We start from the raw sequence: 24572 nt of genomic DNA on the forward strand, positions 1-24572 counted from the left end.
TCGTTAACACATGGAATTTATCTGTTTTTTTTATGAAACTTGGGAGAAATCATGTAAAGGTGATGGATGCTAATACTGATACAAGAGCCAGTATAATACTGGAGGGTTTTGTAAAGGGGTTTGAACATTAGGGATAGAGTTTGAAGGGTAGGAATAGAGCCTGAGGGGTTGGGATGGAGCTTTTGGGGTTGGGGATAGAGCTTGAGGGTTGGGGATAGAGCTTGAAGGGTGGGATAGAGCTTGAGGAATGGGGATAGAGCTTGAGAGGTTGGGGATAGAGCCTGAAGGGTTGGGGATAGAGCTTGAGGGGTTGGGAATAGAACTTGAGGGGTTGGGGATAGAGCTTGAGGGATTGGGATAGAGCTTAAGGGTGGGATAGAGCTTTAGGGATTGGGGATAGAGCTTGAGAGGTTGGGGATAGAGCCTGAGGGGTTGGGGATAGAGCTTGAGGGGTTGGGGATAGAGCCTGAGGGGTTGGGGATAGAGCCTGAGGGGTTGGGGATAGAGCTTGAGGGGTTGGGGATAGAGCTTGAGGGGTTGGGGATAGAGCTTGAGGGGTGGGGATAGAGCTTGAGGGGTGGGGATAGAGCTTGAAGGGTGGGATAGAGCTTTAGGGATTGGGGATAGAGCTTGAGAGGTTGGGGATAGAGCCTGAGGGGTTGGGGATAGAGCTTGAGGGGTTGGGGTAGAGCCTGAGGAGTTGGGGATAGAGCTTGAGGGGTTGGGGATAGAGCTTGAGGGGTGGGGATAGAGCTTGAGGGGGTGGGGATAGTGCTTGAAGAGTTGGGAATAGAGCCTTAGGGGTTGGGGTAGAGCTTGAGGGATTGGGTATAAAGCTTGAGGGATTGGGGATAGAGCTTGAGGGGTTGTGAATATAGCTTATGGGGTTGTGAATAGAACTTTAGGGGTTAGGGTAGAGCTTGAGGGGTGGGGTTAGAGCTTGAGGGGGTGGTGAGGCAGTCAATGCCAGGCTCAATATTAAAACCTTAAATTTAACCGCTTGGGAACAAAAGGCAAAAAATCAAAGAAGAAAACAATTTGAAGAATGAATGTCTGCATATCAAGATTTTTTGGGTGATAACTTGATATAATTTTTTAACACAAAGGAAATGCATGGTCTCCCTGTTACCTTCCTCCCAATGCAATTACCTTCCCAGCTTCACCATAAGCAATGAACTTGTAAATTGAAATCTACGGCTGGTATGGCGGTCACAAACATCCATGGACAATGATTTCTTGCTTTATGGAGTAGAGTTAATTATACATTACATCGCAGGGTAAGAATAAGAGAAAATAGTTAAACTACACCAATATTGTATGCAAGTGTACACTCAGAGCCTCCCGAAATGCATCGATGGGGTACTCTTACATGTTGGCTATGGGCGGCCATTTGGGCAAAAAAATAAAGATGAAACAAATGGCCGTTCATAGTCGGTAGGTTTTATATTCACAAAAATGTGAGGTGACAACAACATACAAACAGTGAATCTTCTAGTGTATACTGAACAGTTGTTTCTCCAGGCATGGAGAGAATGTTGGAGTTTCCTTTATCAATGTTAGAGTATCTCCTAAAAGAATTTCATATCAGTTTTGATCCCATCGCTCTCTAGTAGTTGCATTTTGACTGTATTAAATTATTTAGCTTTAATCAAACTTGAAAAAGAAGTTTCTTGTTACCTCTGCAGTTATGCTGACTTTATACATGTTTTATTTATTTTAAATACAATTTAATTTAAATATATAATTTATTTAAATATATATTTTATTTATTTCAAATAATCCTATGTTTAGTGAATTGTTAGTGGAGTTATTAATATATAGATATACTTAAAGTCCCATTTGGGGTGGATCTTCTTTAGCCAATGGGACACAGATTCATGGAGCTGCGTAGGGGGGGGGGGATTGAAATATAGGTCGTTTCTTATCAATCTGTTGCCTGGACTTTTTTCGTCCAAGGAAGAGCTGTCTCTCTGTTATCCCTCCCCTTTGTGTCCATCTCAGCTGGCAGTTCCATTTGCCATCAAAACCTGGTTTGGCTGGTATCAGTAAGGGAGGAGAGCTGTGTTGAGCTGTCATCTTCCTAGCAGGCTGAAGTCAAAGGTCAAACAATGGTAGAGGCGTCAAAATAATCATTTCAGGGAGTGTGACAGCTGATGACCCAGTAGAGACAAGGAAGGAAGGAGGAAGAGGGGGAGGAGGAGGAGGTCGTGACAAATGGGTGGAAATTGTAATGGCTGCAGTCAGGGTAGATGTGATGATGGAGGATGACACACTAGTACTGGCCATTAAGAGAGTCTTAAACAGGAAAGGATTGATAGATGACCAACAGATGTGGACCCAACAGTCCATCAAAAGAACCAATTCATGATATTCAACTACTCCTGTAATTGATGCTCTCGATCATATCAATTGATGCTAAAAATGATAGATCTTAAAGGCCAGGTCTGTAGGCTTCAAGTTCTAACCACCAACAAATCGTTTTTCATTGCATAACATTTTTTAGTCAAATGACTACCCAATTGCAAGAATATATATATGAGCCTAGATAGTGGAATGACGACCTTCCTTACTGGTTTCGAACCCCTGGACGTACAATCAGCATCCATAGTCTAGTTGGTAAGGGTGTACGCATGATCATATTAAGCGGGAGGTATATATTCGTAAACGTGTTTTTTTTTTCTATGCTAAACAAGAGCAAACCTCAACTATTCAATTTAATGACCATTGCTCTTTAAATGTCTGGAATACAAATGGAAGTGTGAAAAGGTTTATCATTGATCTACATTTTTTTTTTTCTTCAAGTGACTTTCATTTTCTCTCTCTCTTTTTAGCCAACCCTATTTCTCTGGAGGAATGTTAAGTTTCGATAATTTATGTGGCTATTTAGGAGAAGGATAAGCTAAAAGTCAAATAATAGTAGTAAAATTTACAGAATTATAGTTGCTAAGGGAGATCGTAAAAATATAATAAGCCAACTTTATTACATAAACTTCTGTACAAAGGTTTTGCTATGGGAGCTATATAGACAGTGCTGTAGAAAAGTGGATAAAAGTTTGTTACTGTAGGGGAATGCATACAGATAACACAGGTACATACAGGCTTGTGAATGGCAACCTTTAGTGGCAGGGGTGTCGAAATACTCCTTGGGGAAATATTTTTCGTGGTATATTTTGTACACTTGCTATATATTTAGCCAACTATGACTCCCTTGCAGATAGTTAAGAAAGTTATAAGTTAGATTGAATAAATTCTTTCTCTAGCTAGAGCTTTCAAGCCTAGAAATGAGAGAGATGTTACTCAACAGAATGAGGATTAATATGTTATTACCTTCTGGTCACCTAAACTGGTGATTCATGGGGAAGAGGGGAGGGGAATTGGATAGGTCTTAATTAATTAGTTAACTGAGGCGCACAAGGTGGAATGAAGTAGGTTGATGCTGTAGGATATGTAAGGCTTGCTACTTGCCTGACGATAAGATGGGAAAGCAAGAGATGTGTGGGGGGGGGTGCTAAGGGCCAGGGGGTGGCAGTTGGATTGTTTCCTGACTAGATGTGGAAGTCTGAGACAAAGGGGAGAAGCAGGTGCTTGAATAGTGTAGGTTCATTAGTTACCTGATGAGAGATTAGGAGGCAAGAGGCTGGGAGAGAATGAGGGGAAGGGGGGGGGGTTGCTGGGGAGAGGAAGTTGGGTCAACTAGGTTAATGGACTGACTCTGCTGGAAAAAATATCTACTTCTGCATTGGTGTAGGAAAACGGATTTCTACCTTTTGAGTCACTTCATTATTTTAAGCATCATGTGTATACTCTGTTTAGCATCTAGCCTCTACATATACATACCTGTAATTTGACTTATCATGTCGCACATCATGTTGTTGTGAACATTAGTTGCACTGCACATGAATTGTTTAAATGTGGGGCTATGGGAACCACCAGGTGGTGGAGAAGGATAGAGGAGATATCAATATAAGTGAGGTTGTCATAAACTTGAAGCTTTATTTGACAGAAACATTTGTATTGCATCGGTAGTTGCAGCAATGCTCACAACATCTTACAGGGGGGGGGGGGGGAGGAGGGGTTGTCTATAGGTCCTTCAAACATCCTTCCTAAAATCAGATCTGTCAACTGATTTAATGCAATATAGCAGCACAAAAAACTCTCTCTAATATTTCCATACCCTCTCTCAGTATCTTTTGGAATCTCTGGTGTCCTCTAAACTGGTCACGGACCAACCAACCACAGAAATGAAGTGTAGGAAACGGGTTGCTCTATTAACCTGTGACTTAACTACAAGTAGGGAATTCAATACCTGAAAATGCATTTTTCATGTTATAACTGTTATATGGTCTGACTAAATCCTAATGAGGATATATTTTATGGGCACAAGCCAAATTTGTGCAGTTACCTTCTATTTATATATGTTAAGATCTATCTACGGTATTAAGTTTAAAAGACCCCTGGATAAATATTTCCCTTACAATACAATTCCAGCAGGTCTGGATGACTGTTTATTATCCGTTGAGGTTTCATCTGGAAGACTTCAACCGTTTTGCTGTCAGGAAAGTGACAACTTTGATGCATTAAATCAAAACAACAGAAAGCAAAATGAGTGATGGAGGCCATGGTTATTCTGAACTTTTTTTTTTATCATGGTAGAGCCTCTCTCTTAATTACAACAATTTGGCTGGTAGTGTCAGCAAAGAGATGACTTTTAAAGTCCTCAATGCCAACCTAGTGTATAAATTCAATAGTTAAAGTAGGGAAACAGTCTACATGAAATATGATGTCTATATTTGTATGTTAGACCTTGTTAAAAGTGTAAGATCTCTTTTGAGAGCAAAAGAGGCCAGAAAACCAAAATGGAGTTGACATGAAGCAGATTTAGAGGAGGTGAATTCCATCAGCCATTAATTAGGAAACTTTCCTGGCATATTCCTTCACTGTAGGTGCATGATTTAGGATGGGACTGTGAGAGAAGATGATAGGGCAGAGGTGGGCAAAGGGCAGGGGAGGGCAAAGGGCAGGGGAGGAGAGGGGAAAAGGGCAGGGGAAGGGGAGAGAGAAAAGTGGAAACACAAAAAGTTTAAATGTGTAACTCAGCCTGACTACTAGCTGGAAGAGCTCATGGATTCTGCAGTTGCTGATATAGTAATTAGGGAGAATGGTGGAGGGGGAAAATTGGGGGGGGTGTGGGGTGGTGGGGAGAAAGGGGAGAATGAGAAAGTTGATGCATTCACACTTCATTGATTTGCTAGTAGAACTAGGCCCATCATTTGATAGCTTTGTTTGTACATGTATTACATTAATTTGAAAACCATTTGGACATTTTCAAACTTGCTGCCTGAAATATGCCATCCATCATCTCCTAAAAATGACCTTAAAAAAAGTGAAAAAAGGACAATTGTAGCCTTTTGTGCCGAGATATCTAAGTTTTTAAGTTTCGGATGGATAATCCCTTCAAGCATGTATGGTTCATTTCCATCAAATGTTTAAGTTATTAAATATTCTCTCTGTTAAAGTCATCAAGTGCTGCTGCGGTCAGACTTGCAACAGCCGAAGATGAAAGATACATGGATGTTTGTGTGGTGGAGTTAAAGCAGTAAGCTGAAATCAAGATGTCTTTATTTTCTTTCCACTTTTGCCATTAAACATTTACCAAAGTAAACTTAACTACGGTGTCTTATTTATATTAATGGAATTGGTTGAGAAGCTTCTCATACATGTATTAATCATAGGTTGGAATGAAAAGTAATTCTATTACAGCTTTTTGTATAAAGAGCCTGGTTACCATTTACATTTAAACTTTAAAAACTTCCTCCTCCAAACAACTGCAACTGTATCTGAATAGGTAGGAGGGGTGAGGGGTAGACGGGAGACAGTCCTCCAGTTTAAGCCTCCCCCCTCCCCACCCCGAGTTTGCCATCTTTTACAAATAAGTTGAAAATATTGCATAAACAAAATACATCAGATCTCAGGCAGTTGCCTCAATTGGTTATCAAAAATCAAAATAAATCCGGGAAAAGGTTGTATCTCTGCTGAGATGTTAAAGCTAGTATGCATTGTATCACCTCATCTAATTTGCTCTTATTTTATAATTTTTTTATAATGTTTTTTTTTTTATGATAGTGGTACACTTTAAGATGAGCTAACACTGCAAAAATAATTCCCATATACCACTATACTTTCTATGAATTTTAAGCTCCATGTAAATCAATAAAAATATCAACGATTTTGAGAATGACAGAAGGAAAAGTTGAAGGAAAAAATGGGTATCATCCTACTATGAATTCTATGAGATTGTCCGGATAAATCTTTCAGAAGTGAAACTAGAACTGTTACTCATCAGGACATCTGGAGACTTGCTTGGCGACGACACCCGTTACAAACGTTGAATGGACTTGAGCGATACTTTAGTCCTTCTGTCTATCTGTCCGTCTTTAGGCGCAAGCTTGTAAGGCATTCACCTCTCGGAATAAAGGAAGACATTGTAGAAGAAGTTACAGTATCAGCTGTACAAGCAGATTTCCATAGTTGATGTATACGAATCTGGGATGGAACTATAGTACGCCAGGGTCGCACTTGGTAAATAAAATTAGCTTTCAAATGTAGGAATATTTACCAAGTGTAAGAAAAGTAATATCATATTTCCAGTGAAGGATGAACAAGGGGAAGACAATGAAGGGTAGGGGAGGGGAGGGGGAGGGGTGGGTGAAATGGAGAAGGGGGAGAAGTGGGATATGAATGATGCAGGTTGTTATAATCTTGTCAATGTAGGGATAAAAAGTTGTTGGCAGAAGTTGTCAACTTTGTATTGCATGAACAGAGAACATCTTCCGTATGTAAAGGGACAAACATGGTATCAAGTAATCATCTTTGCAATGAAAGAGAAAACTTAAGAATTACCATCATTACATTCTAGGAACAAAACAAAGGGACATATTATTATCTTTTGCAATTAACAAGTAGGAAATGTCAATTTAAATCTGGCAAAACACAACCATAATCAATATGTTAATAGCAGAACAGAAGTGATGAGCTTTTGTTTGTTTTTTTTTCTCTTCAAGGAAATAGTTTATGTTAATATTTAAGGAGTGTTTGATAGTTTGGTGAAGCACATTGTTATAGCTGAATAGTGTCTTAATATAAGGAATTCATTTCTGACCGAGCTAGGCTGTTCTTTCCATTTTTCTAGTCGCTTTAAATTCACCCACAATCGTGCCTTTTAATGGCAAGTTGTTGAAGCAGCAACCTGATAGAAACAATATCTTTGTCATGTATCCAAAAAGTCGGATGATCTCGTAGGGTAGAGACCAAAATTTGGCAAGATGTTTAAAATTCATGTTGGGATGATTGGAAGAAAGATCATACTTTAGTAAACTTACTTAAGCTGGATCAGATTAAATTCTGTGCACATGCATCCCATCCAGCTAAACCAAAGAGATTAATTAAAAGAATTAAGAAGAGAAAAAAGAGAGAAGAATAAGACAGGAACCTGGTGATCAATCATCATTGTTTGATTGTGAATCTAACTAGTCTGGACGTACTTGGAGCCTAAGCGTCCCTTCATCGGATACTCCCTGGGTATCTTGCTGTCATTGCTGTCAAAGATCATCCATCCCTACCAGGCAGAAAATGACTTGAGCAAGTCCACGGATGCCGGCTTCCACCATTGGCGACTCTCAAGGAGGTGCTCGTCTGTTGGACGAGCTCAGAAAAATCTTCTGCCGTCTGTAATGAAAGCATCTTTATCAGACTGGAGACAGAACCCGGGGACACTTGAGTCAATTCTCCTGGGGTTCACTTCCTCAATTGATAATGCTGCTTGTCAAGTTTTGACAGCATGCGACCTTTGAGCGACCTCGGGACATCTTGTCTGTCAGAAGGTTTGAGGTCAGACTGGCAAGTAAAAGGTGGTGGCAGAAGGCAGTGGAAAGAAGCCACAAGGTCAGATGATATTTCCTTGGCTTGAGGTTTTTAATAAATGATGCAAGGTTGTGAACGGAGAACAGGTCCAATAAGTAGTATAAGAATAGCGAATGGCCTGTGTAGTTAAACCTGACTTGTGAGGTAAAAGATGAAAAGAATTTCCTCATTATCTCAGTGATTGTGATGAAAATTTAGAGGAGAGATATTCGCACAAGTATGTAGTAAGAGATAAGACTTTTGTCTATACGATTTAAAGCTATGTATAGTAAAGCAGTCTGTTGGGAATAAATAAAATATATCACACTCTGTGTTAAATAAGATCAGAGAAAATATGGACTTCTAAGAATGAGGTAGAGGGGGGCCAGGGGAGGGGAGAGGAAGGGTGCAGGAGTATTTTAAGTTTTGGGAATTACAGGAAGGAAGTCTATTATCACTCCAGGGTACATGTCACTTACCAACCTCTGAAGTGAGAGGTGTAGGCTGGCTTCCTTTTATTATACCGCAGTTTTTATGCCGCAGTAATCTGTATTTTTCGGGTGTAACATGAATGTCTTTCAAATCAACTCAAAGATGAATTATTTGCAAGAAAATTTGTGATATATTCTTTCTTTGTCTTTTCCTTATAGTTGGTTATAAATTTTTTTATCTTGAGCTGTTTTCTATTCTGAACTTTTTGTGACTGTAAATTTGTTGGAACATATATGGTATATTGTCAAAAATTGCTCTTGAATTAAATTCTGAGTTATTTCTCTGTCAAAAATGGAATAAAAATGCCCTGACTTTGACCTTTTTAGCTTGAAGAAATTCATCCATCACCACTGAAGGGCATCCATGCTGAACATACATAATTTAGTTGATGTAACATCTAGTAGACCTTAGGGATGAAGTCGATATGTCGCTAAAAAAAAGCACAGAGCTCTCCAACAGCTTGAATTTTTTTTTCAGTTATCAAAAATTTGAAAACAACCTTGTCCAGTCAATTTCTGCTTATTTTATTGGCAACATTGTGTTTTAATGAAAATTTTATGAGATGTTCTTTCTGTTTCAATTTGCTGGTAATTAGACTAATTAGAGGCATTTGTGGACCATTCCCATGACTGTCTTGGTTAATTATACTGACAAGCATTATGCACCCACTGTGCCACCACAGTGTGGCAGATTTAATACAATATTCGGCTTTAAAAAAGTACATTGAACACTGTACAGTGACAGGTTTTACATAGGAGTGACCAGAATCTCCTTGAACTATTGAAATTATTTAAATATCACAGATAATTGAAAATTTGTATCTGCCTACTCCAAAACATAGCATGCGGGGACACAACCACCATATTTGTACTGGGGGAGGGGGTGGGGGAGGATGGGCTGAGATGTTACGTTGTCCAGGGAAGAGGCAACCCCTCCCCTTGGAAAAAAATTTGGAAATGGAAAGTGCTTACATGCAAACTGGTACTATTTTGCAACATTTGAAATACTGCTGAAATATTTCAAACTGTTTAGGTTGTATGGAACCTACATATCTATGTAATTTACACTAGGTTTTTTGTATAATTCTGCCTTCAGGTGAGGTTGGGGGGGGGGGGGGTGGAGGGAGGGGAGTGGGAGAATTGATACATGAATAATTAAAGGTGCCATTCAATTGTATAAATTCATCCAACAGGACAATTTTATTTTACATTGACATCATAACCATTTAGATAAAACCTACAGAAACTCTCTGTCATTATTAGAAAAAAACATGACTTTTCAAGCTAATTAATAAACAGGGTTGTAATGGATTTTATGTAAGAACCCTTGATATGGATAATCTTTTCGTCGTGGACAATGTGAACAATATTCCTCACTGATAGTTGAAAAACCCCAATTCAATAGTTTGTTGCTAAACTTGAGATATGGTGGATTGAATGGAACCTATTTTGACTTGCTAAACCTTCCTTTCTTACCTGGAGTGAATCACAGTAGGTGGTCTGTGATGTCATAATTGCAAATGTTCTCTTTACATTTTCCTATAAAAATATTATATTCATTTTTTTATTTGTTTTATCGCCAATTGTGTACAAAGGGAAAGGAAGTCTCCTAAAAAGTCATAAAAGACTTAACAAGGTAGGAGACTCCCTGGGAGAAAAGAAAAAATGAAAAAATATTTATAATACAGAATATACGTAAGGATTAAATATACAGTAATAATATTATACAGTAATACAGTAATAAAATATTACTAGTACGAGTTAATAAATTCCTTTTTCAAATGTCTGGTGAATGTGGGTTTTGAAGTTATGAACTTCAAATTTAATGATAGATCATTCCAGATTTGTATTGCTCTGTTACGAAGACCGAATTTCCCTATGTTACTATGGTAAAAATTGCAATGAGCGTTGTTGGCTTGTCTTGTGTGATGGTTATGTAAGACTCTGTTACTACAAATAAAGTCATTAAAAGTGACTGGCAGTAATCCATTCCATTCTTTGTAAGCAAAGGTAGGAACCTTGACTGTTATAATATCACCGAGTTTTAATAAATTTAGGGACTTGAATATTCCACTAGTATGTTCAAGTGGTGGGGCATTAGCAATGTGACGTATAGCCCTCTTTTGGAGAATATTTAGGCGGTCAATGTTAACATTGTATGTACCAGACCAAATAGTTGTACAATAGGATAAGTGTGGCAGAACTAGTGTTTGATAAAGCATTCTAAGAATTCTAAGCATTATGATCTTATCATTGATTTATCCTTGAAACCAGATCTCAGATATTCATCAAGATGCAACTTCATTTTTGTGGTTGGAAATATTGTGTTTTCTCTGAGTCAGTTAAATATTATAAAGAGAAGAAATTGCTGTGATAACATCATTCACTTATACTGTTGCCAGATGCAAAAATACCATGGCACTTGTAAAATTCATATCAACTATTAGCCTGTGCAAAATGCTCTCAGGATGTGGTTTAGACAGTTACTAGATGCAATATATTTCCAGCAATTTTGGTTAAATTATCACACGTTAGCCCCAGAAATATCCCTTAAAATGGATATGCAAATGTAGATAATTTATGCAGAATGTAACCTTGATATGTCTTACAGTAATTATCCCAGACTTAATTGCATTTACTATGGCACTTGACATTTGCATACAGAATCTTTCAGGCTTCTCTAAAAGTCACACATAATTGGACCTAAATTTAGGTGAACTTCATTGCAAATTATTATTAAAGAAGTTTCCAAAAATACTTAAAATAATCTTATTTAACCTGTCATTGTATTCCTTGTCATTGAAAAAGGTGGGTTGAATTTAAAGAACTAAATGTCTCTATAATTTATTTTTTGATTGTTCTGTCTTGCACTATTGTGAAATGACAGATTCACATTAAAAGATCAATTTTTTTTCGGGGAAAAGGCTTTGATTTCTTCGATATATTTATTGCACACACCATGAAAACACAACTGTTGTGAAGTTAAGGAGAAATAGTCAACAAAACCAAAAAATGTTAAACTTGTAAATTTGAAATTATTAAAAAAAAGTTGTTAAACAAAAAATGCTTTTGGAATTCCATTCTTATTGGTGCCCTATTGTTTATACAAAGATATTAAAGGACTGATGGCTTAGTTACATACTTGCCTACGTACCTATGTACTTCAATGAAAGAACGTATGGTTTGAAACATATAGTAAACTGTAAAGGTAGAATCAAAGATACAAAGTAAAAAAAAAACAACATCTGGTTTCACATACTTATTACATTGGATAGTAGTATGCTTAGGATTTCAAAAGTTGGTGTAGAGAGGGGATGGGAGGAAGGGGGCAAGGGGGAGGTAGGGGAACCAATTCTAAATTCTCCTGACACATAGGTTAGGGAAGTGAACCTTTATGGAAGGGCATGTTAGGCCTAGAGGAGTAGGTGAAATGTAAGGGTTGGGTGCAGACTTTTATCTGGAAAAGTACCTGTCAAATCTTGTTACACTGTATTATGTAATATATTGCAGTGTACTGTCTCACATGTTACTATGAATGCATAAACAATTAGTTGTATAAACTAAAGAAATGGTTTGACTTCTTATTATGCAATGTTTACAATTGATCATATACAGTAAAGATCAAGTGGTATGACTTATTTGCATATTCATTGAAATGTCCTTCATTTAACATTGCATATTCATTGCAGGATTAAACTCAGGTCTATACATGATTTGTATGATGTAATACATATTCATTGCATATTTATTGGAGATGTACCATTCCTGTGTACTTTCTTTACACAGTAGCATACCCATTGTAAGATGATATTCTAATCTGTACCTCATTTGCATATCATATTCCGTTGAATATGCAGTGAAAGATTATCACCAAGTTTGTTAATTGACCTTTCATTTCTTGTAATTGTCATGATAAAGAAACAAACACTGAAGCTGCAGGTATCTGTAACCTGACATTTTACTATAAAACAAACCACAGATTTCTACAGTGGTGTTGGGATCAGCTTTAGCCCTGGGGTAAATGAAGGCCAGGGGGTCAGTGACCCTGTCCAGGGGGTTGCAGAGATGCCACTTGGTGCTACCCCTGTAGCTCAATGTCCCATGGCACACTCTGGGATAAACTGCAGCTTTTGACATAAGACAAATGAAATGGCTGTAAAGTTTAGTCAGATAGGGCAAAGGAACAGAGTCAATCAGGGCATCTCGATAATTGCTTGTGAAATTGCGTGACATGGACGAAATGTCAAAGGTAAGAAAGAAACGCTGTAAAACGGTAGTGTCTGTTCCTTCAGGTTTTACTCGGAGCAGTAAAAAGAGGGGTTTCTCATTTACGTAAACTTACGAATGAATCAGGAGGACTTGGAGAGGCACCTTAGATTGATCGTTACATTCACAGTAAGGTGATTTCAAGTAGGAAACACATGTTTACTTTGTACACAGAGGTGGTGGTGACTTGAGCAAGTTGAATAGAATTGCAGATATTTGAGACAACTATAACAAAGTAGGTCAACCTATGGCAAGTGACACAGAAAGGTCAAACACACATCTCATGTTGTCAATTAGGTTCGTGAATGAATACAAATCATTTCGCACAATTAAAATTCTACTCTGTGACAAGCAATTTTTGGTCTGATTGTTAACGTTTCTGAGTAATGTGAATTTATGAATCCAAGGAAAAGAAAGAAAGAAAGACAGACAAACAGGCAGACACACAGACAGGCAGACAGACAGACAGTGTTATGGTTTGACCATGTCAAATATCTGGTGGCACCATACTCAAGGGGAAGATATTGTAGTTGTACCTGAACTTAATTTAGTCCAGCTCGTACAAGGAGTGATGAAATTAAAACATAAATTCCCAAAGGTTCATTAAAGTACAACAAGGTCAAACATTTACTTTTTTTTCAAATTATTACAAATGCATGGTAAATAATTACCCTGACAAAGAGGATGGACCAATGAGTTCTAGTCCCCGCTGTCTCATATATGATACAAAATGCTTTTAGAAATGTGGTTTAATTGGAACTAAACAAAAAGTGTCTTAAATTTTTTTGGCAACAGTGAACTTTGGTCACAAGAATATCCCCTTTAAGCTTTGATCTCTGCAAGTGATTTTAAGGGAAATTTTAAAAGTGTTGAAAATCAATTGTGATCAACCAGAATTATGCAAACACGGCAAGAATGATTGCATAATTTAAGAATTCCATCATACTAAGTTTATCTCAGATTAAAGTCTTTAAAAAGTCAGATCTACCATGCAGAAATCTCTCATAGAAAGTTTTTGCATTTGGTAGAAAAAAAAAGGCCGAGAATTCTGGCAAATTTTTTTTCATCATATGTATGTTTATTAATTTGTTTAAATTAGAAGTTGAAAGTTTTGCCATTCAGACACTCTCATAGTTAGTTGTTCATTTTACAATATACTCTCTAAAGAAATATCTTTTGCTCACTGCTATTTGTAGCACAACAGGAACCTACCTCCCCTCCCCCCCCCCCTGTTTCTCCCTCCCTTGTTGACCATTCCATAGATCTCAGCTTTGATACAATCAGACACACATGTGGGAATCTATTAATGAGGCCCATCTAATATCTGAGAGCTTTTAGCACATCTTAATGGCAGCTCTCGGCAAACTTTCTGAAGGGCAAGTTTACTTCTTGCAGATGGTATCTTGTCAACGGAAGTGTCATCGTGTGAATTTATGAGCATGTCTTCAGGGTGAGACAATTAAAAGATTCAGATAGCCCGGTGAAAAATGTGTGGAATAGACTCGTGATAAGAATATAAATAAACTGTGTTTGATTTAAATATAGCATGCTAGTTAAGTCAAAACCTATACCCTTCAGCTTGACTTTATAATATCTGGAGTGACGAATACTTCACATCTTGATACTAGGGAAATGCAGAATTAGCCTGTGAAACAGATTTTTGCCACTTTGCTAACAGTATCACAAGTGTACCTGTTATTTGGGTATAAGCATCAAATATATATCGACAATGACAATTTGTGTCATTGAAAAACGTCCATGTTTTCACTTTCTGTCTGAACAACTAAGTGAACAACTAATATCCAAATAACATAAGATTTGTAAGAAAAGATGAAATGACACATTAACTCACTAGGTACAGATTCATCACCATCATTACCATGATCGCCATCACCACCATCATCACCACCACCATCATCACCACCATTACCACCATCATCATCATCACCATCATCATCATCATCACCACCATCACCATCATCACCATTATCACCACCATCATCATCACCACCATCATCATCACCATCACCATCATCATTCTCATCACCATCATCATCACCATCATCATCACAATCACCACCATCATCACCACCATCATCACCATCATCATCATCACCATCATCACCACCATCATCACCATCATCACCACCACCATCATCATCATCACCATCATCATCATCACCATCATCATCATCATCACCACCATCATCACAATCACCACCATCATCACAATCACCACCATCATCACCACCATTATCATTATCATCATCATCATCATCATCATCATCATCATCATCATCATCATCATCATCATCATCATCATCATCATCATCATCATCAATCAGTATTTATAAAGCGCTGATATCGTGGAACACTTCAAAAGTGCCTTGAAAGTGAAAGGTTTCAAGCTGTTTCTTGAAACTGTTCAGTGAGCGGCAATGTCTGAGTGCATGTGGCATGGAATTCCATAAACGAGGGACAATTCTAGAAAATGCACGACCACCGTATCAATTGAATCTGAATCAAGGGCTCAATAAGGAGATTTGCATTTTGAGAGCGGACAGAGAATGTCTCAAACATGTTTTTGAGATAGAAATTGAATATCTGTACTTTATTTGTATGATTACGATGAAAAAAACCTTACACAAATCCAGCCACTTGCATTTGACTATACGCTACACTCAATTATAAATTGGTGAACAGTCCAAGATACAAAACATTGTCAATAAGAGATGGACCAACCTTGTGAAACTATCAACTTGCGGTTGAAGGGGAGTGTGAGGGGTGTCCTTGCACTTCATGAATTGTGCTAGGGCTGCTTGGGTACTAGCTGTATTTCATTACATATCAAATCTGGAATATCATGTATCAAATGGGGATTTATGTTGTTTATATATTCTGTTTTGTTTCTTCGTAAGAGGCATATTGATATTTTCGTAGGGAACCAGTTTTGAGGCAATTATATTCAAACAATTAACAAGTAACCTCAAGAAATGACTAGTTATACTTCAAACAGACAGGATTTTATTTGTCTACCCAATAATTGTTGGTATACAGAAAGTGACTCGATCCAAGACACAAAATCTCAACTTTGGTCTTCCATTTCGAGATCTTATCAGAGGTTGTTTCTTTGTTCTGCTCGTAACAAAATCAGCTTACCCATAGAAGGACTAAAAATCATTTAAATGCAACAAATCCCGAGGGTCAATATTTATGGAAGTTTTTGACAAACCAAAATTGCTACTTATAAGGCGGTCTAAAACTTAATAAATATCCTTCTCCTTACTAGTGCAATGATGCTGTGTGTAATTGCTTAATGATCATAAAAGCCCTATTCTTTGTCAGCTCATTTGCATGTAACGAGACGTTGTTTATTTTATTTACGTCGACAATTACTAACGCTACTCTTTCGCTCTCTTTAATTACTCTGGCAGATATATTGTTTTTGCCAGTACAATACCATGTTTTTCCTCCTTTTCTATGAAAAAGTCAAACGATCTTATTTTCTACCTTCTCAGGAGTAATTTTAAAGTCTTATGGACCTTGCAGGAGATCGTTACTAGCTTCAATAAAGTCAACTTGGTTTAGACCTACAACGAAATGATAAACTTTTAATTCCCAATCCTAGTCAAAACTGCTCATACTATATATATATTTATTGTACGGTTTAAATATCATCTCGAAGAATTAATTAAATGCCACAAAATCAAACATCCACAAAAATATTTTTACCGAGGAATGCAAAATTGGAAGTTCTGAGTAAATCAATTCCGGCAGGCAACATCTCAAAATAGTTTCAGGGGGGAACACACTACCCCTGCAAACTCGGAAATGCACTGTCTATACCATCAGATAACATAGATTGAGTGCCTGTTAAATTGTAACTGAATGCCGATAGAGCTCACCCCCTGCAAAGGTTGAAAGGAAGATGTGGTGCCTAAACCAGATGCCTATCAGTTTTGCAAGGACACCCCAGGATCGTAGCAGGAGACCTTTTCCCCAGCATGGCTAGCCTTTGCTCCGTTCATCCCGCTGAGATCCATTGTCTATATATATGTAGGAACCGGAAAAGTGGGACAAGGGATGTAGGGAGTTGTTTGAATTTGTTACACTGTAGATTTGGCCATTTGCTGGGTAGTGGTTTTTTTGAGAAGGCAAAAAGCCGCATGGCGGAGATATAGTGTTTCTTCTCCTGGGGAGATATCTTATCACCAGCGAGGGGGCAAAAAATATGCTACATTCTTCAGGTGTTCTGTAAGCGTTCCTCAAGTTGAAGGCATTTGGACAAAGTGTTGGTCTAGCATGCGTGTTATAGGGAAGAGAAGTGTAGAAGAATTTGCATTGTAGTTTTAGCTGGATTTATAATTTGGTTTTTGGTTTCCCAATAAGGGTGAACTATGGAGTCACTCATACCGACCTTGCAAAATTGCGAGGGGGGCAGCAGATTGCAAAGTTGGCCATGACTATAACGCAGATCGCAAAGTCGGTAATTACTATTACATTTAGATTCGTCCAACACGGCAGCATACAGAAACGTACTCAAAGCCGAAGCCAAAGTGAATTAATCAGGTCATACATCTGGAGTCTATGCACGCTAAGTTCTTCAATACCGCCCTCATTAACTTTCGGGATACATTTCGAGATACATTTCATACCGAAGTCTTGATAAATAGTGCGGTTGCTATTTGACCAGTCAAGTAGTAACTTAGAGCCATATTACTGGGAGAGGAGGATGGGAATAGGGATTAATGATTGGTCCATCAGTACCTTTGGCTGACAGATCGGTATACCTTGTCAGAATCAGTTTTCAATGCAGTGACATATAAACCCTCATCCCTTGAATCCACACAGTCATGAGGGCATCGTGGGCCCATAGAAGTGGTTTAATTCTTCCCCTACTGAATGTTGGAAGATCCCTCTACAGTAACTAAATTCATGGTTTTTTCTCTACCTACAGTGCAGGTTGGGCCATGACCCCCCCACACCCCCCCCCATTGTGCACACCCACTATTCCTGTGTTATCGTAATCCATATATATACAGATGTATATAGTCCCGAAAGATGCTCTTGTCAAACGAAGATTGGGCTAATGTATGCTAAATTAAAGTTGCAGTGTATTGTATGTTTACCATTCATAATCATGGACGTTAAAATATGAATCTCAGAGACTGACTTTGGTCAGCTTGCGGCTTTGATAAGCCAATGATGGCTTCTTCGCAAGTTCCTGCTTGCAGAAGGATCTAACATACATACATACATTATAATGAACAGAAGATCACTTAATTGAAATTCATCGTTAGACATAATACTGTTTCTGGGAGTGATAAAAAATATTCTTGCCAGGTTTTGGGACAGTCATTAATTTGTTAAGTTTGTCTACATTGTAGAGTTGTAAAGTCAAAAGGTTGCAATTTATTGCCAAAGTGGATAAATTCCTGGATTCCCCAATCTGGCATTCCAAGAACAGCTAGTCGCAAAGGATGCATGGCCTACATACAACTATTTTCAACTGTTTCGAGATTGATCAATTTTATAATCCTGCGGTGAGAGTAGGGTAACTGTACTTTGTTTTACAGTTTTAGGTCAGGAAGACTGTTTTAGTCGTTCAGCCTCAATTCATCACCAAAATTGGCTTTTGAAATATGAGCTTCTCCTGGGGATGAGAGCTAACCCTCCTGGTTCTCTGCTTTCTTGCTCTTATAGGATGCCCTGTCATTCTCCACTAGTTTACTGTCCAACCTCTTCACCAAACTCATTCTTTGAATCTTTCAATTTTTGTTGATGTTTATAGCTCAACTCAACAGAAATGGTTATTAAATTGTGCACTTTTACCCAATTTGACCAGCAGCTTTAAATAGATCTTAGATAAAAAAAATAATAAAGAAGGAGTTTTTGGTATGTTGATATAAGATATGCTTTCTGAAGGGCATGCACATATTAAGTTTATTTATAGATAATGTCAGCAAATGTTTCTATTAAAATATTGTTCAGCTTATGTTTAGGATCTGTAGACCATTGACATGCAGTGATGGGACTTAAAGGTCTATGGACACCTATGAACCACATTGTCCTAATCGCTCTAATAGGAATTAGAAATCATGAAAATAGCTGCAACTCCCATCAAAAACCATCAAAGATTGACCATTTTACAAGTCTTTTCTTAATTCTAGTTTTATGTATGAATGAACGTAATTATGCCTATTGATGATTTAAGAAGCAGATTTTTTGATCGAGAATTTTATGAAACCTACCAAAGTGATTAAGATTGCGATAGTTCAGGCTTAAGAAAGAAACAGTCATTTATGTTTTCACCAAATTAAAATAATTAATATTTCAATTCAGTTTATATCAAACTTTTGTTACCAATACACATTTCCGTATAAATATTACATGAATGTGTTATATTATGTGAAATGCCAGAAGGAAAATTTTGAACTCCCAAATTTCACCTTTTTTTTTTTATCTTTTTTTTTTTTGTACTTCTCTACCTGAAATGAACCTTCACATGTTGAAGCAAATGAATAATACTATGTTATTTTAACATAAAAGAACTTCGAACAATTTAAACTAACTCAAGAAGAAAATAAAACTACATCATGGTAATAGCAACGTAGAGATAATGCCACTGTGCCTGCGGCTCTTTCATTTAAACTTTTGGAAATGTAATTTAGTAGCGTGAATTAAAAGGTCTCGAAACTGTGACCCTGTCAATTTGTTAGTTTAAACCTTTTTTTCTCCCCTCGAAATTCTGTTGGAATCTCTAGCAATTTCCTCTGATGAAGATTGAGTGAAGCGTGTGTGTGCGTAAGTGTGTGTGCAGGAATAAGAACAATTTCGGATAAGCTGACTTTAGTATTCGGGAAGAATATTTTGAGCCAAGTGTTATTGAATGTGATGCATATTTGCCTGTTACTTTACCCCCTGCATGGAGTGAACTATTATTCTGTCCGCCTTGAGGTTAACAGCCAATATTGGGTGCAGAGACAAAAAAGAGGAGGCTGTGACACAGTGCGGCAACTTTTATTCTGTATTTCTTTAACTGCTGAGGCTTTTGCAGTTACTTTTGGGATTCATTTTGTATAAGTGATGAAATGATCTCCCACAGACCCTACATGTGCCTCATTATTACATGATACATAGAGGTGTTAAAAAAGTCACTAAATCAACCCCTCCCCCCTCCACCTCCCCCCCCCGATCATACCATGCCTATGTTTGTGTGTTTATACTCGCCTAGACAACAAACCCTACCTCTGTGTATTAAATGTCATGAAGACCCAAGTTAATTATTAAACACCCATTTTCATCATGAAATTGTTTCCAAAAGTTATAATTCCATTCTTTGTGTCATAATGCCAGTCCGGTAGTCCTGTGGATCCAGCGGGTCTTATTAATAGTGATATTCCAGCGACTGACGTTGACAAAGCTTTGTGACAATGCTGGATTGCATCTTCTACATCTGTAGGCCAAAACCGTAGCACTTTTTGTGGTGAATTAGATATGAATTTTTTCAAATTTTCCCTGGTATTTTGTAAATGCATCTGGCAACAGTATGATTATTTAAGCAATTCAGCTGAAATTATTTTTCTTTTTCCTTTATAAATATTTCACTCACTTTAATAATTTCATTTACAAACAAGCTGAGGATGTTGAGAGCAGAATGGATTCAGGAATAATTTGGAAACAATCCTTCAATGAGTGAAAGAAAAAAAATTAGAATTTGTCTGGTTTTAACCAGTTAGAACCTTAATTTGGAATAATATTGGTAGGTTCAGCCAAAGTGCCAACTCAACAGAAAAAGAAGCTACAATTGAAACTGTACAAGCCATGATGTTGTGTTTGTGATAAATTTTTTCTGAGTTTTTCGTACTTGTGAAGAGAGACCTTTTTCCTATAGAACGTTCTCAAGAAACCATGCAACTCTCTTTGTTGTTTAGAAAGAGAGATGAAGGGTGGGGGGGGGGTGGGGTGGATGTGCCCATGGACCATATGGTCCTAAATCAATAGCAAATGTAAATTATTCTGATCAGAAATTTGAGAGCCATCTTTTGCTAGACATGGCCTTCAGGTTTATTTTAAGGTTGGACATAAACAAGAGTGTGAAATAGGGTAGGAGGAATACCAACCCTTCTTTATTCTAATCTTTTGAGCATAAAATTGCAATAAATAAACATCGTCAGGGTCAATTGTTGGAGTGTACACTCAATAATACTCTTGTGGAATGTACCTGAGGCTAGGTTTGTTACCTGCTAGAACCATTACCTGCCCCTGGCGGTGCCACATCAAAGTCATCCAGGTATCTCCAAAACAGCATTCCATAGTACACCTGCACAATAACGCCACAGGGGTGAAGTACCGGGTACCTGTGGGAATGGGTAATTTTTCTTCTTTAGTAAAATGCCACTCTCTGGGATTGGGTGACACCTCAAGATTATACAAACAAGAGTCCACATTGTTCTTGTCCAATACAAGCAAGCAATGCCAATCTCTAACACATTACAGCAGTATCACTTAATTCAAACTAAAGGTATCAAGGCTGTGAAATTAAAGGAGCACCACTTTGCATTAATTGAAATCAATTTTGACTAATCGATGGTGGCAATATACATGGCAGCTTTAATACAAATGACTATAATCAAAGTTAATTTCTATCAAATAAAAAATGATAATAACAAAAAAGTTGGGTTCAATGCATTTTAAATTTGCATGTGATTAATTAATTGATACTAAAAAGTTTCTGGGTGACAGAATTAAAGTCATTACTGGTTGTTATTTAGGTTTATAGTGATGAACATTTTTAGAGGTTGACTATAGTTTGACGACATGCCATGAATAAATAATAGTGAAACTTTCTTTGCATTGGGCAATCGATACCTTGTCATTGAAATTTCCTGTTGCAAGGTTCAACTGATTAATGTATTGACCATGATACAACACTGCCGTGTGAAATGTGAACCAGCTAATTAACGCCATATTGATCAAACATGCAGTGATCGTGTAGGATTTATAGCTAATTATGGTTGTTTGATTTGACAAAGTTGCCATCACATGTTCTAGCAACTTACCCAGTTCCTTCCTTTATATTTCTGTCTTCTTGTACGGGGACGGGGAAGGGGGACTGTAGGGATCTCTCTATATTTGTTTAACAAAAGAAAAGCTGGTATTTGTTTAATGACTACAAACTTCTCTGTGGGTAAATCTATTTTTCGTAAAAGCTAGAAGATCCAGATGTTAATGATCCTGGTAGGATCCTTCAAGAAGTTTCATCAGAGACAATAAAGTTAAGTCCTAATTAAAGTTCTGTACCCAAACATCTCCTCCAATAAACTATGTATGCAATTAAAATCTGTTATCTCTCTCTGTCTCATCCTTACAGAGTGGCTGGCTAAATAATGTTGAATAGCTTGTAATAGTTTATCACATATATACCAAGGCCCTATCAAAAACCACAGACCAACTTAGCTCACCATATTCTTCTATCCTCTTAGCACCTTAATTGCCCCCTACAAATATAACTTCAAATGGCCTTGCAAATAAATTCCCAAATTCCCCCTCTAAAATCTATATAATCCCTACTCCAACTTAGAGTGGTTACAAAGTACCCTATTGTTAAATGAATCAACCCATCGGAGACCAGTGAGATTACTGCCCATTTGATGACACACTTTTAGTGAATACTGTTTTAAAGCCCCCTTTGTCGGAATGGATTGTGCCTGTTAAGCTGCCTACTGTTATACTTCTTTTTTTTTCATTTTCTCTGTATACCTCTCTCTCTCTCTCTTTTTTTTACATGTGTGTGATTTGATTGATTGCTAAAGCCAGGGCCACAGAAGGCTCATAGATTTCTATGCAGATCCTACAGCAAGCCAAGCAAGCAAGCAGTAGTGAACAGGGACAACAGCAGCTGTGTTTTTACAGATTGTCTACACATATACTGTATGCCTCCAGTTACATTATCACCACCACCAACGTAGTAGTAGTAGTATTATTATACAACATAAACTACACACTGCAGAAAATAAATATTTCAACACTGAAAATTGATTTTGCTATTGCCTTGCATATGACATGTGCCTGTCAGTTGGTATACATATATATATATATTTTTTTCTATTTTTTATTATTTATCATCATCTTTTGCAACGGAATAAACGCTAAAACTTCCTTTTATTTCAAAACTAGAGTCCTCTGTAGTGTGACAACAGGACCCTCCTCCATGATATCAAGCGAAACGAGGAACCTCAAAACTGAATTTGGCCAATAGAGGAAAGGTGTGAACAAATCAGAACAATTTCATCATCATCATCTTCGTGATCTCTTCGCTACGGTCTCAGTTTGAGTGAATAACTGGAGGAACCCTCTCTTTCTGCTAGTCAGGAGAATATACATCCTTAAACCAAGCGATCCATCTCGGGTCTTGTTGATACCATCTGTAAGGTAAGCGGAATATATATCATTTCCCTGATAATAATCCCCTCTGTGAATTTCGAACAAGGGTCCTGTAATATTTACACATTTCTCATTCCTGATGTCACCTCAGCATTTGAATATGTTTATCTTTCACACCTTGTATGACACCTGTTGACACAGAAGCTATGTGTCTCTCTAACCCTCTCAATTGATGGATGAGGAATTGACTGGGAAAAACTGCTTGTAACTTCATGTCATCGATTGGTTGCATGGGGGAAAGAGGGTAAAATGGCGGGATGGAGAACGGCGAAATTGGGAATATAAGAGATGGAATTTAATTTTCCCTAAGGTTATGTATATTTTGTTATATTCCTCTAGATAGAACTCTGCCAAGTTGTAAAATTTTACATTGGCAAAACTTTTACTTATAGAATCTCATTCATGAGTTAGTACAAGGTGAACATGTAGTAACTTTGTGAGTATTAACTGTACTGTAAATCTTCATTCAAATTGGCAGGTAATGTTTACTAACCACAAGTACCCCCCCCCCTTGTCCTGCCCTCATCCATCAGCCTTCCCCAGCATTGTTAGGAACACAGGAATCTGAGCCCGGGATGCAATGTTTTAGCCAGGGGCGCAAAATATTCACATTGCTTGCGGCGGACGCAAATTTTTTTTGAGAGACAAAGACCCAAGTACACATACTCACAGCTATAGGCCTAAGCAAACATAACAAAACACATGTTTGAATGAACATCTTTCTTTCTCTTTAAAAACTGCAACGAAAAGAACCAAAATATCTTCCAATCATACAGATGATCAAATTTGTTTGAAAACGAATAAATCATAACAATCAACTGCAAGGTACAGGGTTAACAACACTTCTATTACAGAGTTTTTCATGCTATAAATAGTGAATGATGCTTTTCCAAATTTCCAGTGATTTGATTGGCTAATAGACCCTTACCCATTGTCTGCAGACATTCTTGCATCTGTAGTGCTCAATGAACACAAAGTATGCACCTTTTCGTAACATTACTTTCCCCTGTGTAGATATAGCGAAGTTTGTGGTATAGGCTATCATATGTGTGCACTCAAATAGAACGTTAGGCCATGTTGTCACATACAGTAGGTATGTTTTGACAACAAGCGCTTATGGTACGAAGACGAGACGTGCACTTGAATTGTTTCTGAGACTATCATTGTTTTGATCAGAAAATGTTATGAGTTGAGACAATCTATAGATTTTGTGTGAAACTAACATCTCTGATACATACCACTGTAGTTTCCTCATTGCAAACTTTTTCGCAGTCCCTTTGACCACATGCATCAGTCAAGTTTTTTGGTGCAACGTTCCTATTAAAAATACTGTACTTCATGCATGATTTTTGAAGATATGGTTGTTGGTGAAATCGCCGCAAGGTTAAAGCATGGAGCGAGTAGGGAAGTACAAGGGGTTGGGTGGTGAAAATTGGTCGAATGGGCAGGGCGGGCGAAAAGAGGACTGGC

The 24572-nt window shown here is 37.7% G+C and overlaps 1 protein-coding gene and 1 long non-coding RNA gene across 2 annotated transcripts in view; one reads left to right on the top strand and one right to left on the bottom strand.

The window, feature by feature from the left end:
* LOC139958496 (growth factor receptor-bound protein 14-like) overlaps positions 1-24572 on the top strand; it is a 133710-nt gene that overhangs the window by 54211 nt on the left and 54927 nt on the right. The window contains exon 4 of the mRNA XM_071955593.1: positions 22836-23090. The gene's annotated coding sequence lies outside the window, so the exon portion shown is untranslated. The remainder of the gene's footprint in view (positions 1-22835; positions 23091-24572) is intronic.
* LOC139958502 (uncharacterized) lies at positions 19463-22737 on the bottom strand. The gene is made up of 3 exons (XR_011789809.1): positions 22121-22737; positions 20900-21016; positions 19463-20112 (listed from the first exon to the last, which is right to left on the bottom strand). It is a non-coding gene; the product is annotated as an uncharacterized lncRNA (long non-coding RNA).

Source organism: Apostichopus japonicus, chromosome 18, assembly GCF_037975245.1.
Source record: "Apostichopus japonicus isolate 1M-3 chromosome 18, ASM3797524v1, whole genome shotgun sequence".
Classification (NCBI taxonomy): domain Eukaryota; kingdom Metazoa; phylum Echinodermata; class Holothuroidea; order Aspidochirotida; family Stichopodidae; genus Apostichopus; species Apostichopus japonicus.